The 21,218-nt window shown below is 49.8% G+C and overlaps 1 protein-coding gene across 1 annotated transcript in view; it reads left to right on the top strand.

Annotated features, from left to right (window-relative positions):
* The first annotated feature begins 812 nt into the window (after positions 1 to 812).
* FGD5 (FYVE, RhoGEF and PH domain containing 5) overlaps positions 813 to 21,218 on the top strand; it is a 223,075-nt gene continuing 202,669 nt past the window's right edge. Inside the window, exon 1 of the mRNA XM_084832489.1 lies at positions 813 to 980. The gene's annotated coding sequence lies outside the window, so the exon portion shown is untranslated. The remainder of the gene's footprint in view (positions 981 to 21,218) is intronic.

Raw genomic sequence — 21,218 nt, forward strand, 5'->3', positions numbered from 1 at the left:
TGTAGACTGCGCCCAACAAATGAGAAAAATGTGTATTTGCTGAGCTACAACCCATTGTGTGGAAAGGCCCTTATTCAAGTAATCCTTAAACCTACAAAGGTTTCCAGAGATTTGGGAGGATTAGCTTCATTGAACTCCATGAGACTTACTCCTGAGTCAAGACGGATAGGTTTGCATAGTAAATGTGCGATCCTGTATATGTCTACTCAGAAGCAAGTCCTATGGAGTTCAGTGGGGCTTACTCCCAGCCCAGGTACGTCAGTATCACATTGTATACCCTAAGTGCAGAAGAAGAGCCCTGCTGGATCAGACCAAGGGTCCATCTAGTCCAGCATTCTGTTCACACAGTGGCCAACCAGCTGTCGACCAGGAACCCACATGCAGGGCATGAGCACAACAGCACCCTCCCACCCATGATCCCCAGCAAGTGGTGTACATAGGCATACTGCCTCTGATACTGGAGGTGGCATACAGCCATCAGGACCAGTAGCCATCGACAGATTTCTCCTCCACGAATTTGTCCAATCCCCTTTTAAAGCCATGCAAATTGGTGGCCAACCCTACATCCTGTGGTAGCGAACTCCCCAGTCTGACTATGCCCTGTGTGTGTACCCGTCCCTAGCCCTGATCATGGGATGGTGAGGCTGTTCTCCAGTTCTCCCTGGTGCAGCACAGTAATTGGGGGGTCACGATGACGATGATGAACCAGCAGCAGCCTGACGGTCAGGTGTGATCCATGGGGCTGGATGAGAAGAGGAGGAGGAGGAAATTATGTCACCTTCCCTGAGCGCGGAAAGGACAGGATTGCGCGGACGGGGGGAGAGTGGGAAGGGGGGCAGCCCCGGCGCGTGCTTTAAAACGCGCCACCCGCCCTGCCCGGGCGGAGGCTGGATCGGACAGAAGGACTCGCTTCTCTCCAGAGGGCGCCGCTCGGCTTAGACCCTGTCGCCCCGGGAGCGGGGTTAGAGATCGGCTTTCAGGTAAACCCCTCGGGCGAGCGGCGCAGGGACGGCTGTGCCGCTCCCTCGGCAGCAACGCACGCAGCCGCCTCGTGGTCCCCCGGGGGCCGCCTCGGTCTGCGCCGCAGGAGAGTGCGGGCTCCCTTGCCTCGTTCCGGCAGGCGGCCGTCCCCGGCTTAGGGCCCTGGCGGCGTCGCCCGGGCGCCCGCCCGATCCTCCCCGCGCGAGCGCCGGGGCGCGGGGCGGCCCCAGCAATCCAGGCTGGCGGTCGAGGCGCACCGGCCTGGGGCTCCGTCCCTCCGGGCTGGAGGCCGGCTGTGAGGGGCCGGGCGGGCGCACCGGAATCCCCTGGGCTGAAATCAGCCCCGGCGAACTTCAGCCCCATTCATGTCGGTGGCTCTGCTCTGTCTGGATCCCCTGAAGTGAGGGGGACTCCGGCCCGGCGGCTTGTGCTAGCGGAGGGGTTAATGGGGAGTCCTGCCCCCCCCCAAGCGAACGCCTTCACACGACCACCTGAGCTCAGCCTTTGGGTCGGCGGGGAAGTGCTCCAAGCGACTGCTTTAGAAGGTCAGAAAGCGGCTTGGCTCGCTTGGGGATGACGTGGTAGGGTTCTACAGGAGCAATTGAGAATGGGACTCCTCTGGAGTAAGGGGTGTGAAGATCGCGGCGCAGCGGCCTTGAGGATCGCGGAGGCGAGCTGCGCTGTTCCACCTCAGCCCAGGATTAAAACCGACTGGTAAATCAGAAGCCAGGGACTGGTCTGAGTGGGTGTGGGGGCTACCTCAAGCAGCGTGGTTTTGGGGATTATTGGAAATCCTGCCCAGTGGAAAGAGGAACGGCGGGCTCAGTTGCTTTCCTCACCACGGCTTTTGTGCTAAACCCGCGTGTGCGCGCGTGAGAGAGAGGGAGAGGTGGTTGTGTTGCCACTGATCACTACTCGGGAAATTGGTGTGGAGTGGAGATATAGATATCACTCTCTCTTCCATATTGCATACACGTTCACACGAGCAATTAAAGTGTTAAGCTGGGCCCGATCAATGGTTCATCCAGCTGAACTTTCTGTCCCCCGACAGCGGCCGACCAGCAGCAATAACAACTTTGTCAGATAGATACGGGCGCGCGATGGTCTGTCGTGTGAACCTTGAGTTAGCGCTTGGGGATGTTGCCCGTGGCTAATGACCACTTAAGAGTCCCCCCTCGCCTTCCAACCCTTTCTCTAACCGGCTTGCAAAGCCGTCTGTGCTAGCAGCAATCATTCAATCACCTCCACCACCACCCTGTTGCAATGAGTTCCGCTGGGTGATCCGAGAGAGGCGCGGATGGTCGCGGAGAGCGCGCGCCACGCGCTCCAGGCGGGCCTTCAATCTGCTCGCCCTCAGTCGGCGGCCAGGGACCGGGGGCGGGGAGGCCGTGGCGCGCTTTGCCCAAGCTGGGGGAAGCGGCAGCGTCCGCGGTCGCTTTAAATCCCGCTGGTTTGGGCACTGCCGCTCCCCACCCCTCGCTTTCGTGGCTGCTTTGCAATCCCTGCGCGAGGAAAAGGGCTTCCTCTGCAGGGAAGGGAGGGAAATGCCTGTCGGCCGGAGGAGGAGGAGGACGAGGGGAGCCGCAGCAGCCCTGGGCGGCGCGAGGCGAGCCGCGAGCCGGGACCTTCCCGCCGCAACAAGCTGATCGCGGCCATGCGGGCGCAAGGCGACGCCGGCTCCCCGCGGCACTAACCGGCCGCGCCGCCGCGCGGGCGAGCCAGCCTCCCCCCCGCCCCCCCCGGCCCGGGAGGCTCCGGACACTTTGGGGGCGCGAGATCGCCGCGCTTGCTCTCTTCCTCCCCCCCCGCCTGGCTGCAACTTGGCCGCGCACATTTCCTCCCCCGCCCCTTTCCGATCCCTCCATGCCCCGACCTGAACTTTAGCAGCCCCCGGGGCTCCGGCGGAGAGAGCCACCCTGCGCGCCTGGCTGCCGGGAACATGATTTGAAGCCGGCGAGGCGAGAAGGGAGAGGGCGAGCGGGCGAGCGAGAGCTGCGCAGGGGGAGACTCCGGAAGATGAGCCACGCAGGTAAGGGGCGCAACTCGGGGGGGGGGCGCGCAACGCGAAGGGGCTTCCGGGGAGCGTCTTCCTTGGGAAGGGCGGGGGGGAGGCTGGGAAACGGACCCCACCCCCCGAAAGGCGCGCTGGACTACTCCCTGGGTTACTAGTCCGCAGGGTTTTGCCCAGGGCACAATGGCAAGGAGCGCTTCCTGGCACGGAGCTCTCCGGACGAGTTCTCCGCTTCCTCATCAAACTCCTTCAGGCTCCCATCCTGCCCAGTCGCCTTCCCAGCAACGGGGATTCCTTCCTCGAAGGCCGATTAGGGTCGGGGGTCTGGTTATCCCTTTTCGCATTTCGGACTGGGGGGGGATTATCAATGCCTCCCCCTCCTTCCATTTTTGTTTCTGTGGCCCTCTGGCCCCTTTTCTGATGCATTACTATTTCCTACTTTGTTTCTCTTTCTTCCCGTCTTAAAATAAAGTGTGAGGGAGAGGAAGGAGGGGGGAAAGTGGGTTAAGAGGGAGCGAGTCGATACATCCTTCTGCACATGAGGATCGCCCCGTTTCCCTTCCGCGACCCCTGTCTGCGCAGTGGGGGCGGAGGGGGGGACCCAGCCAGCGCTCGGCACCTCTTGCTCATTTTACGGCGCCGAGAGTGTCGTCGGGTGCTGAACTGAGCAGTTGCAGTTGGCTTGAATAAGGACGGGACGGACGGATTGGGGCCATCCTGCAGAGTTGAGCCGCGCAGCCGGAATCTGGGGCAAAACCCAGCATAAGCCCTACCTAGAGCCCATTGAATTGAATGGGACTTCAGTTAGTCATGACTAACGGAAGTTCCATTTATTTTAATAGGTCTACGCTAAGTGGGACTCACGTTGGATTTTGCCCCGGCTTGGAGCCCGTCGGAGGGTTTGTAAGGCGGAGATGGGAAATCCCCGCCCCGCGCTTCTCTTTCTCTCCGCGTCGTCGACCGGGTCTCTCCCTGGCTGGCACAGAAGCGGTGCCCGCGCGGAGAGGACCCAGCCGCCGCCGATCTCCGACCCAGCGCTGCTTGTTATGCCGAGCCTGTCTTGCTGCAGTTTCTTTTGCGATTTGCTTCGGGAGCCCCGTTCGCGCTGGAGGTTAATTGGCGAAGGGAGGAGGAGGGAGGGAGCCAGGCCCCTTCTGCTCTCCGCTCGCCCTGGGCGGCGGCGAAGAAGAAGAGGCAGAGGAGGGGTGATCGCGGGGGCAGTAAAGGCGCCGCGACGGCTTTCCACCCCTGTGGACTGTACTTCGCCTCGCTTGTTGCAGCGGGCATAGCAATTGCCCGTGTAAACGGTCCTTGAGACGGACTGAGTGAGTGCTAAACCCAAGCGCACGTCCGCCAGCCTTCCCCAGCCTGGCTCCCTCCAGATGCGATGGACTGCAAGTCCCATCACTCCCAGCCAGCTGGGAATTGTATTCCAGTGCATCTGGAGAGCACCACTTTGGGAAAGGCTGGCGTACAGCCACGATCCAAAGATCCCGCGCAGACCCCGCCCTTCCAATTATTTCTCTCTTTCTGACCACCGTGGCCCATCCCGGTTTGTAGCTCCAGTTCCCAAAGCCACACAAACGCGCCTTTCCAGCAGGGGGCAACACTGTTATTATGACTGTTGTTATGTTGGTCAATCTATCTGTTTTTCTTTTTTTGCAAAATGCTTTTTTTCTGTGTGGCATCCAGGAAATAGATTGATAAGACATCCCTTCATATTCTCGCACCGTGTGTGTGTGTGTGTGTGTGTGTGTGTGTTGGGGGGGTGCTTTACTGTCCCACCAGTTTACTGGTGAAACTGCCAGGGGGATGGGAGGGTGAGGGACCCTGCCTAAGTCTGCACTGTACAGGAGTCATGCTGCAGTGGCAGTGCTCATAACACTGAGTTATGAAGTTACTGTAGCAACTCAATCATTCCAGTGAAAGCAGAGCTAAAAATGATAGTTCTGGGAGTTTGACTAATGACGTTCATCCTCCGGGATGGAAATAATTGGCGAGAGAGGGCTTTCTCGAAGGCAGTGTCCTGCAGAGTTTCTTAACCTTGCCGGCATGGAGGGTTTCCCAAGGTGACATGCAGGAGAGGAGACCCACTATGCACATGGGAGAGAATTGTAAAAACAATGCTGCAGTACAGAAACAAAGTAGTACAGCCTTTCCCAACCTCCCCCCTGCCAATGTTTTGGACTACAACTCCCAGCATTCCTGACCATTGGCCATGGTGGCTGAGGCTGATGGGAGTTGAAGTCCAGAACATTTGGAGGGCACCAGATCGGGGAAGGCTGAAGTAGTAACTAAGGTGTAATTTACTACTCAGAATTACTCTGTAGCAAACTCCTGAATGCCGTTGCTTAAGCGGACCTCTACTATTACTGTCTTGGCTGATCTTAAAGCCTGGGATGGAGGAGGAGGAGGGGCTTGGCAAGGGGAGGAGGTGGAGCCCACAAACTGAGCTGACGCCTCCGTGGGACAGATAGGCAACCTCCGTGGATCAGATTTGTGGGCTGCAGGTTGCCCACCTGTGACGCCTGGATTGCTTTGAGGCTTGGAGGTGTTCACTCAGTGCCCCCAATCCCCACCATTTCAACCTTTGTGGCTCGCCATTCTGGTTTCACGCAAAGATGCCATCCTTGAACTTACTCTGGCACAAATGTTTCTGGGTGCTTCCCGGCAGAGGGCTCCAAGCGCTACCAAGCGCATGGTGCGGCTATTCCATCTTTCCATCTTTTACAGGTTGTACATGGTAAGAATAAAGACGGAAGACGCGGGGAGGGGAAAACATGGGAGGGTTACCAAAGGAAGGCATTGTCTGAACCCCTTGTAAAATTCCATGTCTGAGGCAGGGCGATTGCAGGACGACAGCCTCGCCTTGATCTCGCTGACACTAGGTCATCATGTGCTTGGACACTCCCCCTTTAAACTCGCTCGCAACAACCCAGCAAGCTTGGTTAGTGTGCTGACTTTCTTGCAAGGTTGATGTAAGGGTGCTTCCAGATGAGGCTGTTACCACGCCATCACCCAGACTCATTCACAGAATGTTACAGTCCAGATGATGACGTCTTCCACTCGTAACCCTCCTGTGTTTTCCCACCACTTCTTCCATCCTTTCTCTTACGAAAGAAATCCACTAAGGAGGAAAAGATGGAATAGCTGCTCTCTGTCTGGAAGCACCTTTTGTCTCCACATAGGTCAACACTTGGTTTGGTTTTGTGGTGCCCTAAAGGGGTAAAAAATTGTGTTACCTCTCTGCTGTACTTGGAATAACCACCTCGGGGAATAACTGAACACAGACAAATGTTAGAGCACATGACCTTCACGTATGTGGCAGCCGCAGAATACTACGATTTGATTATTCTAAGAATAGACTTTTCTTGTACATTGACATTGAGTCCAAGGGGAAGAGAACAACAACCCACACACCAAAACACCAGGATAATGCAGAAATGACCCTGAAAGTGTGGGATAAATTTCACATTCCCTTTCCTTTTTTATTTGGATCATGGATGTTTATCCTTGATATGCCTGGCTATTATTCATATAGGGTGCATTACACTCCTGCAAGAAATAGCCTTCCAGGTGCAAGTATTATTGTAGAAGGTAATTATATGCTTACTCTCTCAAGTAATATGGCACATCATAGACTTCTCAAGACCTCCTCTTGTTCCATAGTGCCCTTCCAAGAATATACCACCCTAGCAAGGGCCCCATTTAGAGAGGGCAGGGGATATGGCTTCCTCCATCCCAGGTCTCAGATCACACGATTCACCTGTTTATCTGGCCAACTAACACTAAGGGACCAGGAAATGTGATTTGGGGGTCTAGGACATCTGTTAATAGGCTCTCCCGTTGGGTTTTTTAAAAAGTGTTAATACCTGTCGGGGTGCAATTCAGATCAGGGCCAAAGTGCTGGAGGTTAAAACTTACTACCTGTGCCATTTTCTTGATCCAAACTGCCCTCCTAAAGCTATCATAGGAACATAGGAAGCTGCCTTATACTGAGTCAGACCACGGGCCCATCTAGCCCAGTATTGCCAACACTGACAGGCAGCAGCTCTCCAGGTTTTCAGGAAGGGCTCTTAGCCCTACCTGGAGATGCCAGGGATCAAACCTGGGACCTACGTCATGCAAAGCAGGTGTTCTACCACTGAGCTACAGACCCTCAACATAAACATAGGAAGCTGCCTTATACGGAGTCAGTCATTCATCTGTCTAGACCAGTAATGTCAACAGTGACTCGCAGCGGCTCTCCAGGGTTACAGGCAGGGTTTTTTTTCCCCAGCCCTACCTGGAGATACCAGAGATTGAACCTGGGACTGTCTGCAAGCAGGTGCTCTACCAATGTTTTTGTCCAGTGGCTGCAAAAATACAGCAGTGATGTGCCTCATGGGGCCATTAACAGCTTTGCGGGGGGCTCACTGGGGAAACAATGCAGGGGAAACATGGTTAATGCCATACCCCAAGTGCTACAGTCCTAATCTGAACCACCCCCTAGCCATGGTTGCTATTACGTCCCATATTCTTTGGTCTCAAGTGACTGTTGCATTCAAATACATGTGAGCCTATGGATGCTTCCTCCTTCCCCAGCTTCACCTTGGATATATCCAAGAGAAGGCTTTTGAGCGCGTGCACGCACACACACACACACACACACCACTACCACCCCAAATCTCTCTTGCCCTTGACTGGAACCTGAAATACAATCTCTGGTTATCCCTTTAGTATGCACCTATATAGAAATGCAATGGTCAAATCAAGAATGGAGGCAATTGAGACAAAATTACCTGGGCAGATGAAACTGGGGCAGCCTATATTAAATTAGCTCTCCAACTGGTGCATCTCAGTTGCAAATAGCACAGTAAAGCACATCACTTCTATACACGCATTCTTTGCATGGTTATCTAGGCATGTGGTGGATGTAAGAAACGCCTGGGCATGGTGAACCCCAACTCCCTGGTGTGCACGTGATGCCATGCGCAGCATTTGGTTTCAAGCACATGTTGGGAAATCCTAGGTTGGTACTTCCCAGCTATTCTGGGGAGGGGAAGGCGGAAGCTATGTGCAAATTCAGCTCAAAAGTAAGACCCACTGAGTGCCTAGGGCTGCAGCATCAGTACCCTTTAGAGAGATAATAGGAAGCAAACTCCAAATAAATGGAATCCCTTTTCAGTGTGGCATAAGTGAATGCCTCCTGATCAGTATGGGTGATTTAAAAATAAACTAATGCACTTTCAAGTTGCATTTATTTCATTGAAAGAAACTGAGACCTGTCCAAACTGATGCTTTAGCAGGATTATGCCCATAGTAGACCTTTGGGGGAAGGACTATAGCTCAGTGGCAGAGCTCCTGCTTTGCATGCGAAAGTTTCCAGGTTCAATCCATGGCATCTCCTGGTAGGGCTGGAAAAATCCCTGCCTGAAACCCTAGAGAGCTGTTGCCAGTCAGTGTCGACGATACTGGTCCAGATGGACCGAGGGTCTGACTCAGTATAAGGCACTATATGTTCCTATTGCACAGGTGAGCATACGGTAGATCTGGTTCTACTGCTAGATCTCTGGGTAATCTGAAGTCGATCAGCATGGATTTCAGATTCTGTTGTTTAACAGACACAACAACAAAAATGATTCGCCGCCACCCTAAATTATAGTGCTGAAATGAAAGAAAAACCCTTAGGGTTACTAGGAGTGGGTTTTAGTGCTGAAGGACTGTGAACTCCATTCAATTCTGGTGTTCAAGTTCCCAGGCTCAGAATCCTTTACAAGCAGTGGTGACATTGGAGGGTTGGGGGAGCGAGGCTGACGTGCACGCCCATCTCCCCTCCCTGCTTTAGGTCTGCTTATGTTGCAGGAGGATGCCTGCAGTATATGTCTTCTGCACCAAGCTGCAGTTGGTGGATCTCGGGGTGTTAGTAAAAAAAATAAAGTAGATCCTGCAAGCCTGAAGTCTGCCCAGCCCTGTCCTATTGGCCCCAATCCAACTGCACATATACAGAGGGCTGCATATGCATAGCCTGCTTCTAGATACAAGCCCCAAGCTGGGTCAGGATAATTGAATTTTGGGAACTAAGGTTTGGCTTAACCACTATCATTTTCTACCCACATGGGCCAGGTTTTATCCTCTCCTGCCAGTGTCTGTCTGCCAGATGTTTCTTTATTGAATTACATTTATGAGTGATAACAAAAATTACATGGTAAAAGTTCTGACCTATGGATTTGGTACCCCTAAAGCCCATGGTCTATTGGTTTCATTTTAGTGTGGTGGGGATAATTTAAGTAACTAAAATATTGTGCATTCTATCTCTGCAAAGTGGCTTTGTGCTTATATTCCTGTCTAAATTTCCAGTTAAACTTTACAGTAAAATGGTTACTGTTTCCTTTTTTTAATGCTTGGGGAAGTCTTTAAATATGCATTGAAGACAAAGTTGGACATTAACAATGCAATCCTATACCTGTCTATTCAGAAGTAAGTCCTTTGAGTTCATTGGGGCTTACTCCCAGGTAAGTGGGCATAGGTATTGCAGGCTAAATAAGCTCTGGACTGAACCAAAGCATCTTTGATATCAACAGGCATCTTTCTATTTAAAGAAGAAGAAATAAAGATGAAATCAGCATGAGAACCATTGGTTTGATTGCATGTGAGAAAGACCAGGGGTGGAGAGGGTGGGGGGAGAGAGAATAAAGAAAAATATGTTTTTCTTTCCCATCATTTGCATCATTGTTTTTCATCATTTCTCTCATGACAGTTTACTTTTTATACCAATAAGAAGCTGCAATATACACAAGGTCAGACTATTTTTGTAAACCTAGCTCAGGCTTTATTATTTTTTATTTTTATCCACCTGATGCTTTTAATAAATACATTTGAGAGAGACAGAGACAGAGACAGAGAGAACTGGATATGTCAGGGATTGAACCTGGGACCTTTTGCATCCAAAGCATGAGTGCTCCTAGTGATTTAGGGTCCCCTCTCCTAAAGGAGGAAGCATCAAGTTCTCTCCTGATAATGGATGGGAAGCTGGGGCTCAGACTCATGAGACTGGATCCATTATGGCTGCCAAATTAGCCTCAAATAGTGTAGAACACAATGAAGGCATGGAATCTGTACTGCTTATTTATTTTGCTTCTACACTGCTGTACCTTCATGGACTTCAGAGCCTCTCCAGGAGGTCTTCTGTCCAGGCAGCTCATACAGCCAGTCCACCCCCTGGGAAATTCCATTTGTGCTGTTGAATCTATTTTGGCTTCCCTCTAAATTCCTCAGATGTTTCTCGTGAGAAGGAATCTCACAATTTGCTTTGAAATCTGCTTTAGTCAAAATCCAGTGGCACTTGTTTGTACAATCCCCACCCCACCCCACCCCAAGAAAATACACTAGTCCAGCTTTCCTCAAACTGGTGGTCTCCAGAAGTTTTGGGCCACAACTCCCATCCGCCCTAGCCAGCATGGTCAATGGTCAGGAATGCTGGGAACTGTAGTCCAAAACATCTGGAGGGCACCAGATTGGGGGAGGTTGTCCTTGACATTTTGGAACTCTTTTCATTTCCTTTCAGATCTTTTGCCTGAGGAGGACACACACATACACCCAAGTTTGGTTTTGATGAATTTTTGGTAGTATCTCTCAGAGCCTAACCTCTTTCAGCATGAGGGTCAAATTCAATTTCAGAGAAGCTCTGTAGGGCTGAAGGTAAAAGGGTTGTGGTCAAAATACCCAAACTACCAGCATATTTTAACCCAACATTCTACTGCTAGTAACTGAGACTCAGGAGAGACATTTAAACCTTTTAAAATGGAGGGGGAAAACTGCAAAAGCCAAGAAACCAGCAAAGGACCAGCGGTTGGGGGAAAGGACTGCGGCCAGGGGATGGAGGTGGGGCCATCTGAGGAAACCTGGAGGGCCGGGTTGGGACTCCCCCATGTAGGCTGAATTTGGCCCGCGGTCCTGAGGTTCGCACCCCTGTCCTAACTAGGGCTGCCTTTACATTAAAGAAGAAACCCACAATCCTCCCGTTGTGGAGCCTTTCTGCATTTACAGTGGCAACCACGTGATTGCTGAGAGGGGAAGCTTTTAATTTTCAAGGTTCCATAGAACTCAATGAAACAGCGCCATCTAATGGCTGTTTTAATAGCACAACATCCTGACTGAAATAGGTAGTTCATTATTTCCTGATCTTTTTGAGATGGAATAACCAGGAAATACCTCTGGATGTGCTCTGGGGGTTGATGACGTCATGAAAAGGACCTGCAAATTTCTGTGAGTGAGCAATCTTAATAGCAGAATAAAAGCTCTGTGTGAAGAAGTCCTAGAACATAAGAAGAACCATGCTGGATCAGACCAAGAGTCCATCTAGTCTCTCATTCTGTTCACACAGTGGCTAACAAGCTACCTGTGGAAACCCACAAGCAGGACATAATGTCATACAACTAGACATTATGGGGGGGAGACAGCTGCCACAAGGAGCATCAGCTCCGCAGCTCCTTCCTGCATCTTCCCTGGATTGTTTAGTGAAAGACGTGTGATATGATGGATCATGGTCAGTATTTTGCTGCCGTCTACAAACAGCAGCCAATGAAGTTGAGTAGAGATAGATAAACTCCTAGAACGTGATGATATTGGGAAAATGTGGGTCTCCTTCCCTTGGCAGTCGCCACAGTTCCTTTATCATTCTAGCATCTAGTTTGGCCCTCCACATATGCCCAACTCAACCCCGCCTCCAGGAGTGAAACTGGGGGTTGTAGCCAATGTCAGTCCTACTTAGAGTAGACTTATTGAAGTGAATCGGGTTAAGTTAGACTAACATTGGATACAACCCCACGGCAGCACTTGTACATTGCCAAGGAAGAGAACACAGATCTTTATAAGATTTGCATGTGCTATTTTATATGTATAGATGCACATTTAGACATAATGGCCGTAATTTATATAGAAAGACAACACCTCTCACCATAGTGGGGAAGACCGAGACCAGGTGACCTTTGTGCCTGCTCAATCTACTGTTGGGCAACTCCAGGGTCCCCCGGCCTCTCTCCCTTCTCAGGATTCTTTATCTTTACTTTGACTGATCAGCCTTTCAAATAGAGCAGGGGTACCCAACCCCCGGGCCGTGGACTAGTACTGGTCCGTGGCCTGTTAGGAACCGGTCCGCGGGGGGGGGAGGCAATCTGTCCCTCCCCCCCGGAATCCTGGCTGGCCCCGGCCGGCTCCGCTCCACTGCGAGTCTGCGGAACTGCTGGCTGGCTCCGGCTGTTGGGACACAAATGGGGACTCCGGCTGTTGGGACACAAATGGCGTCCGCATAGCGGACGCCATTTGAGTCCCTGTTCTTCAAGTAATAGGCTACGTAAATCTTTACGTAGCCTATTACTTGAAGAACAGGGTCGCAAATGGCGTCGGCTATGCCGGACGCCATTTGTGTCCGCAGTCCGGGCACAGCGGATGCCATTTGAGTCTGCAGTCCGGGCGCAGCTCCCCCCCCCCCGCTGCCACCCTCCGAAATCCTCCCGGGATAGACCCGGACCAGCCGCCGCCAGGTAGGTTCCGTCCCGGGGGGATTTTGGAGGGTGGTGGGGGGGTAGTCCATGAAACTGGCCCCTGGTGCCAAAAAGGGGGATCGCTGAAATAGAGGACACCTTCAAATAGAGGACTGTCATCTGTAAAAGGGGACACATGGCCACCCGAAGTGAAACTTGAGGGGTGTGAAATCAGTGACATCTTGAAATTATTTACTGTTTCATTCTGGGATACCATTGATGACAGCTGAGATGGTTTATAACATCAGCAGAGCTCCTCTGGCTGGAATTATTTCCTTGTAAATCACCGCAGCCCATCAATTAAACAATCTCTGTAACATATGGGAATCAGGTCACAAAGCATATGCTCCAGATCTATCTAAATTCTGGAAAAAAGAGAGAGGTTAATACGGCTTATCTGCACAGCCCTATTAAACAGTGGTTTATTGGCTGGTTAAGATAGCCTGAGGAGCAGAAATTAGCATTTGTAGACTTCATCTCAGTGCGGTATTTCTGAAATGAGTTAAAATAAATGAGGATAAAATTCTTTTTCTTTTTATTATAGTCAGTAACAGTGGCTCTCTACTGTTGGTTTCAGTGTTACTGAGCCTGGAAGTGGCAATGACACGGAATAGTCTCCACTGTAAAAATAACTGGAAACTGCAGTTAAACACCGAGAAGATCCATTGTTTCTAATGGGATTTATGCACATCTTAATGTAACCAGATCGTACCCATGTGCACTGATTCAAAGGCTCTTTGGCCCCGATGTCCTTCCCCAACTTGGTGCCGTCTAGACATTTTGCACTATAACTCCCATCAGTCCCTGCCAGCATAGCCAATAGTCAGGGATGGTGGGAGTTGTAGTCCAAAACAACTGGAGGGCACCAGGTTGGGGAAAGCTAATATAGACCATCCGTAGGGTCAAAGGCTTCTTTTTCCACTTAAAGTCAGGGGTAGCTCCATCTGCAGATACCTTGATATTAAAGTGAGTACATAAGTCCATTTAGAGTGGACCTTTGGTATGGGGTCATAGGACAGAGTTAAGTCAATGGAACATAAATACGCTCAATAATGCATTTGTGACCATAAGCGTAATGATGGACTTAGGCTTATCTGAAGTGAGAGGCCAAAGCCCAGTGGCTGAGCACCTGCTTTGCATGCAGGAGGTCCCAGCTTCAGTCTCTGGCATCTCCAGGTGAGGCAGTGGAAGACTCCTCTCTGAAGTCCAGGACAGCCACTGCCACTCAGTGTTGACAATACTGGGCCAGATTCACCAATGGTCTGACCTGGTATAAGGAAACTGGATCTTCCCCTGCAATGTGCCGCCACAAGAGCATGCTTATGCATATTCAAGGGTGTGCTTTCAGTTGAGGCCCACATGGTGCAATGTAAATTGACCGCCATGCCAAATCTATTGATTTGCAGGTATGCTAAAAGTGATTGCCTGTGAGGACTGTGCTGCTCTGTCCTTCTGCTCTCCCTTGTACTTTCCTTCTCCTGCTGTTCCCCAGTCTGCTTGGCACAAAAAAGTAGCCCTACATTCCCAGGTAAGACTACTTTCCCATTGGATCGCTAGCTCCTGTGTGTGTTCCTTGCACAATTGTTCAAGTCCACGGTGTGTATTTGTGCAATTGATCCACCACCACATGGGGCAGGAGGAGGAATTAAAACATTTTAAAGGGCTATCATTGAGGACAGCAGACAACTCAGCCCTCATTGGTGGGACAGAGGAAGAAAACCATTGCCAACAAAGCCCAGGGACTATTCATTTATTTATTAGGCCATAATGAAGCCCAGCCTTCCCCAGCCTAGTGCCCTCCAGATGCTTTGGGCGTCAACTCCCACCAGCCCCAGTTAGCATGGCTAATGGTCAGGAATGCTGGGATGTATAGTCCCAAACATCTAGAAGGCCCCAGGTGGGGAAAAGCTGGTATAGCCCGTTGCTTTCCTAAATACAGGGTTTTCTATACAGGCAAAGATGAGAAGCAGATATATAAAGAAAATATGTTTCATGAACCGATGTTATAAGAGTTTGAGTTGTAGTCAGCTACAGAATAGACAAGAAAATGGTACTGCTCTGGTACTGTGATAATGAGTTGGAGTTTCCATTGCTGTGTGGTGGTAGATGTTCCCCCTTCCTCAAGACCCTGTTAGAACATTTGTGCTGGAGGCAGCCCAGCTAGTGGGTGTCCAGAATTCCTATTACCGCTTTCTCCAACCAGGTGCCCTGCAGATCTTTTGGTCCTCAATTCCTGTCAGCCCCAGCCAGCATGGCCAGTGGTCAGGAATGCTGGGAGTTGTAAACCAAAACATCTGGAGGGTACCAGGTTGGGGATGGCTGCCCTCTTCCCTCCATAAAGCTCTCCAAATATGGGGAAAGCTAATGGCCAGGATCCAAAGAGCTGGTGTGCATGTGCCTAAACTTTTTCAGTTTGGGGGGAACAGGGTTCTGCCACTTCTTCTTTCTCACTGCAGTAATTGCTGCAGGCTGGGAAGACTGCTCTAGAGGGTCCCCCCAGCCCTTTGACAGTGGCTTTTGCACAGCATGCGTGGGGCAGCAGGTCCAAGGGACCAGAAGACATGAACGTGGAAGGAACTCATGCAGTTGACATGAAGTCAAGCCATCAGTTCCTCCAGCCCACTAGCAGCAGGTCTCCGTATCAAGCAGAGAGCTTTCCCCACCCTGCTAACAGGGCCAGACATATCATAAGGCAGCTTGAGGAGAATACCTCAGACAGCAGATATGTCTTGGGGGGCAGTGGCAGCAGCCCCAGGCTGTCCCCCTCTGTTGGCGGACAGAGCTGTGTATGCCACATGGCTTGCCCTGGGCCTCCTAAAGTAGCCTGCTACCTCAGGTGCAGTGGAGGATGCTATCCCATCACTGGTATTAAGGTTCAACTGCCAGCCCAGTTGGCTTCTGTACATGGAATGAGGGAGGAGGCACCATTTTGTCCTGTGCTTCAGGTGGCAAATTGTCCCAGGCCAGCCCTGCCTCCTAATTGGATATGGCTAGCCTTGAACTTGGGCTTTACCTCTTCTACAAGAGCTTCAACCACACACAGCTATGTCCTCTCCCAGGGCATTTGCAGAAGGTCTCTCTTCTGCTCTTTGGATTCTAGACAGAAGTCCAGAAGCACTGGCAGTTTCACTGCCAAACAGAAAGACTAAAATAGGGATGGAGCATGTGTGGCCTTCCAGATGTCATTTGGTGTCAGGGTGGAAACTGAGCCCATAGAGCCCCTGAGCAGTTCTGATTCTGAGGAGGAACAGCAATCCGTGGGAGAGGAGCCAGCTCATCCTTCACAGGCACAGCAGCTGGCAGAAATTCTTCCTGCCGGCATTCCTGAGATAGATAGTGAACCTGGTAGTGAGAAAGTGCGGGAGGGCGGCTTGCTAGACGCTCGACGCAGACGCAGAGAGCGACGAGTGATGGAGGACGCGGAAAGGAGGCATAGTGCCTGCTTGGCGCGCAAGCAACGGCCGCCTCCCATGGACCCAAGGGAAAGAGGGAGGATCTCTCCCTAGCCCATAAGTTCTGGGTCTTCAAGTGACTCTCTTTCAAACGGGGATCAACTGCCTATTCAAAGCTTAGGCCACTCTGCTGTTCCTTGCTTTAGTCGCTGGTGATTAGCATCTGAAAGTGTCATTAAGTTGTAAAAGGATTAAAGCTTTGAAAAGAATCCTTTCGTCTGTGTCTTGAGTTGGCTATTGGAGTCTACTGAAAGAGGCTGCCAGGGTGCTCCTGACATTTGGCTGCAGTTCCCAACTAGGGGTGGGTGAACAAGTGAAGTTCAAGATTGCTCGGATTCTCTAGGCATCCTCTCACCACTCATCTCCTGCCTGATTCCTGTTTGCATTTGTGATCGCTGCTTGCTCTGCACGAACGGGGAAATTTCACAAATCGAGCAGCGACTGAATGTGAGATTTGTGCAAATTTCCCAAATTTGTGCAACTTTCCTAATTTGCACAACTTTTCTCCATAGACTGAAGAGGAGCTAATTCAGTCTACAGGGAAATCTATGCAAATTAGGAAATCTGCACAAAATTGAACCAGGAGAATTGTGCAAATGGAACGTGGGCACATGTCTGGCAATTTGCAAACATTTTCGGAGGACACATGCTTGCGCTTGTGTTCAGGGCTTTGAGCAGGGCCTGCTCACATGTTCTGTGAGCAAAATGAAATTCTCATGCATCCCTATTCCCATCATCCCTCGCTATTGGCTATGCTGGCTAGGGCTGATGGGAGCTGCGGTGCAACAACATTTGGAGGACCACACATTCCCCACCGCTAGACCAAAAGGTGTTTTGAGTATTTTTTAAAAAGACCTTTGGCGTGATGCCAGTGCCTTCCACTTTTCACTGTAGGGGAGATCATGGTTAGAGACAGTTTTGTTCAGAGAATTAAAGTCGATATGTTGCCCATGCTGCATTCCACTCTTCCACTACAGCACCATGGCGCATTCCATCATTCCACTCTGGTCTGTGCCTGCAAGCCTTGCAGCAGGTCCTTGCTCTCCATCGATAACCAGCAAAGCCTCTTTGACCAGAGGTGATAGGAGCACACAAATAAGAGGCACTATAAAGCAAGAATGGGGAATGTGTGGCTCTCCAGATGTTGCTGGACTACAAGTCCCATAATTCCTCCCTATTGGCTATGCTGGCTAAGGCTGATGAAAGTTGCAGTCCAACAACATCTGGAGAGCCATGCGCTCCCCATCGCTGTTGTAGGAGAATTGAAAGCCTATAATTTTTTGTTACTGCTTTCAGCTATCTTTAACAACAACAACCAAAAATGGTTTGTCTCCTGCCTTAGAGATCATTGCATGAGAATTCCTTTGAGTCTTTGAAATTGTGACTGAATGGGCTTTCTGGAAAGGGATGTTGCCCTGCTGGAACTGAGTCTCACCCAGAGGAAAGTGGACAAGCAGAGGAAGAAGCAGAGGCTGACAAGGAAACCTCAAACAATAACGGGAGGAGAAACATAAGGAATTGTCTGATCCCAAACAGTTTTACTTAGGTAAAGGGTGTCTTTCTCTCCTCCAACCCCGCAGTTCAGTGACACAGATCTTGAAATAAACAAGCATGTAAACATAAATAAACAACCTTGGAAACCTACACACTTCTCTTTGTATACTGTTGCTTTTGTCCTCCACTGTGACTCGGTGAAGGTCCTCCACCAAGTCACAGTGGGAAACGTCTGCACTGGCCAGGTGCAATAGAAGCAGAAATGTACCAAGACTGGAATTGCCCCTAGGGATGTATGAGAAATTCATTTCAGTTTGGTTTTGATCAGGATTTACTCAGTTCACACCTTCCAGACCAAACACAGACCCAGATTCAATCTGCAGTCAAAGTCCATACTTCTCCGAGCGTGTGATGTGATTTGTGGGCCCCCCAAAATGTGTTCAGCAGCATGCGTACGTTTGAAAAGCGCACAGGAAAAAATGTGTACTTTTGAGAAATGCGCACAACTATGCTTTAATCAATGGAGAAGAATGTGTGCATTTCAAAGATGCACATAATTGATACATACATTTGGAAAAATACGTGGGAAAATACAGATCTTCGTGCAGAAAGAAAAAAACAAAGCTCACAATCTGATATGGACTTGAGTTGGAACAAGTCCAGAATGAGTGATGTAGTCACGGCCACCAATTTGGATGGCTTTAAAAGGGGGTTAGACAAATTCCTGGAGGGGGAGGCTATCAGTGGCTACTACGTACACCTGAACATGCTGGGGAATATGGATGGGAGGGTGCTGTTGTGCTCATGTCCTGCTTATGGGTTCCCAGTCGATGGTTGGCCACTGTGTGAACAGACGGCTGGACTAGATGAACCCTTGGTCTGATCCAGCAGGGCTGTTCATATGTTCTTAAGATGGAGTTTGGAGAACTTTGGCAAGCTCAAGTTATGCTGATTTGCACATCCCTAAATTTGCCCCCAAAGTATCATTGAGATACTTCATCCTGAGAGAGATGTGGCTTAATTTTATTTTTTAGTTATTCGATTCCTTACACACACACACACACACACACACACACACACACACACCATTTGTACTGAAAACAAATGAGAATGTGATTAAAAGCAGCTCAGGCGATAGCAAGGCACAGCAATAAAACACCTTGCAACAAAGGGAGGATGACAGCATAGAAATGTTAGAAGGCAGAATATTGGATAATGCCAGCCAGGCACTGCATGAACCTGGATGTGTATGACTCCCCAAAGGCTTCCCTGCTTCACACCATCTGGCTGAAACCTCTGACAAAGTTCTTGTAGCAAGCAGCACTTTTCCCATCAGTGTCATAAAGATTAGTCAGAAGCCTTAATCCTAGTCTGGGAATTAAAGACAAAGAGGCCACATATTGGTGGCCTTATATCCTAATCTAGTCTACATATACCTTGTCTTATACCAGTAAATAGAGGGGTGGGGTGGATAGCAATGGATAAAGATGGTAGATTCCAATGACTGTCAGTCAAAAGACATTGTGTTGCTATTCTGTTTTTTCTTCCTTAATGGATTTACTGGATAGGATCTAACGGTGCCCCAACGCCAGCACTAATGATGTTTGACTAGCATATGCCAAACTTTGTGCATAGAATCACAGAATAGTAGGGTTGGAGGGGGCCTATAACACCATTGAGTCCAATCCCCTGCTCAATGCAGGAATCCAAGTCAATAGAACTAGTGTTTGCTATGGCGATGGGAAAAGTGACAGCACCAAATTTCAGTCATAAATGGGCACTTTTTCCCATTGCTGTAGCAAACGCTAGTTCCATTGCACAAGCATTGGTTTATGCTAGTGCAACATCATTAGCACTAATCCTGGGGCACAACTGGACCCTACCCATTGTGGAAAGAAAAAGGACAGAAGAGGTGGGGAAACCCAGGAGGGTTACATGTTGAAGATGACATCACCTGGACCCTCCGTAAAATGTATGAGGCAGGGCAATTTGCACGATAAAAGGCTTGTCTGGAAGCACCCTTAGACACATTTGTGGAGAATAAGTCTCTCCATGGCTATTAAGCATGATATTGAAACTGAACCCCTATGTTCAGGGGCAGCAAGTGCTGATGTATTGGAAGTTGGGGGCAAGGCAAGGCTGTTGCGTTCCTGCCCTGTTTTTGAGCTTGCTAGAGGTTCTGCTTGGCCAGCGGTGGATCGAAAATGCAGGATTATGCGGACCTTTGGCTAATCCAGCAAATAAATTGTCACCTTCTTCTTAGGAATGGATGGACTCACCCAAATCTGCCTCACGCACCCCTCGCCAGACCCCTGCCCCTCTCTCACCCCTGCTGGCTGTGCATGGCGAACAGCCGGGTGGTCTGCAGGCACCCGGTAAGAGGTGTGTGGCTGCCCGATCCCTCAGCATGCTGCCATTTTGCACAAAAATGGTGGGTTCTTTTACATAAAAGGCCTTTTACACAAATAGTGGTCGTAAAGTAGCCATTTACTCAAGATTACAGGTGTTAATGGTCCATTTATTCCTGTAATCTTGCGTAAATGGCTGTGTTATGGCAAAATGGTGGCTTGGGGGTATGTGGACTGGTGTCCAGGAGGCCAAGCGGGGTTGTGGGGGGAGTCCTCTGGACTCCCCTCCCCTCTCAGACTCCCACAACATCCCTACTTCTTATGGATAGTTCAGGGAAGAATGTTCCCTGAACACTGTCTTTCTCCTCCAACAATCTGTAGTGTTTACAGAATGATGTTTAGATTGATAATAAGGGAGAATCATTAGCCACAGACAGAAAGCATAGAATGTCAGGCTATTTGGGGTAGATTACCTAGGGTGCAATTCTATGCCTGTTGAGAAAGAAAGAAAGAAAGAAAGTCCTACAACTCCCAGCATTCCCCAGCTAGCATGGCTGGCTGGGGAATGCTGGGAGTTGTAAGACTTTTACTTACGGTTATTTAACCCCTACTTGAGGTTTTTTTTTTTTAATCTGAAAAATTTGAGAGGGCAGAACTAGCTGGAGTGAAGAAGTTTAACAATACACATTCAAGTCTGTTTGAATAATCAAAACCCAAGATAAACTGGATTTTTGTTTTTGTGGCCTGCAGCGATGCACCGGAAACACACACACCAAATTGCAATTTGGGATAATAAACAAGGTTCAGAGAAAGCAGGAATTCTCCTATATATCTCACAGTGGCAGAAAGCAAACAAGTCTTGTTGTGATATCCTGATCTAGGGTGTGGTGAAGAAAGCTACTATTCCCTCTTCTTCTGCAACTAAAACAAAGCCAGTGGCCGCCAAGACCATCCATCATTAAGTTTTTGTGAGTGCTAACGGTGGCTTTAAAACAAAAGAAAGCAGCCTGCCAAGGAGACTTGCCCTTTAGAGCGTTGCTCTTTAGAACAAGCAAAACAACTGGAAGAATTATTTGGTGAAAGTGAACTTGGGTTGACACCAGTTACAGCCCTTTGCCTTGACTTGCATTGAGCATTGGGTTGGACTTGATGGCTTTGTAGGCCCCTTCCAACCCTACTATTCTGTGATTCTGTGACTACATACAGTATATGACCATAGCAAAGAGCTTGATTCAAGCACGTTAAGTCCAATCTATTTCAGTGGCTTAACTCTCCCCACTGAAATTAACGAAAGGTAACGCTGGACTGGCTCATGCCCACATTTGATTTACATTTATTTGTTTATCAGTTGATTGGCTGGCCAACAGAATATCTTTGGATGTGTTTACTATCATTTGTTTGAAGATAT

Source organism: Heloderma suspectum, chromosome 2 (assembly GCF_057233095.1).
Source record: "Heloderma suspectum isolate Gila_16-S chromosome 2, 16-S_ref, whole genome shotgun sequence".
NCBI lineage: Eukaryota > Metazoa > Chordata > Lepidosauria > Squamata > Helodermatidae > Heloderma > Heloderma suspectum.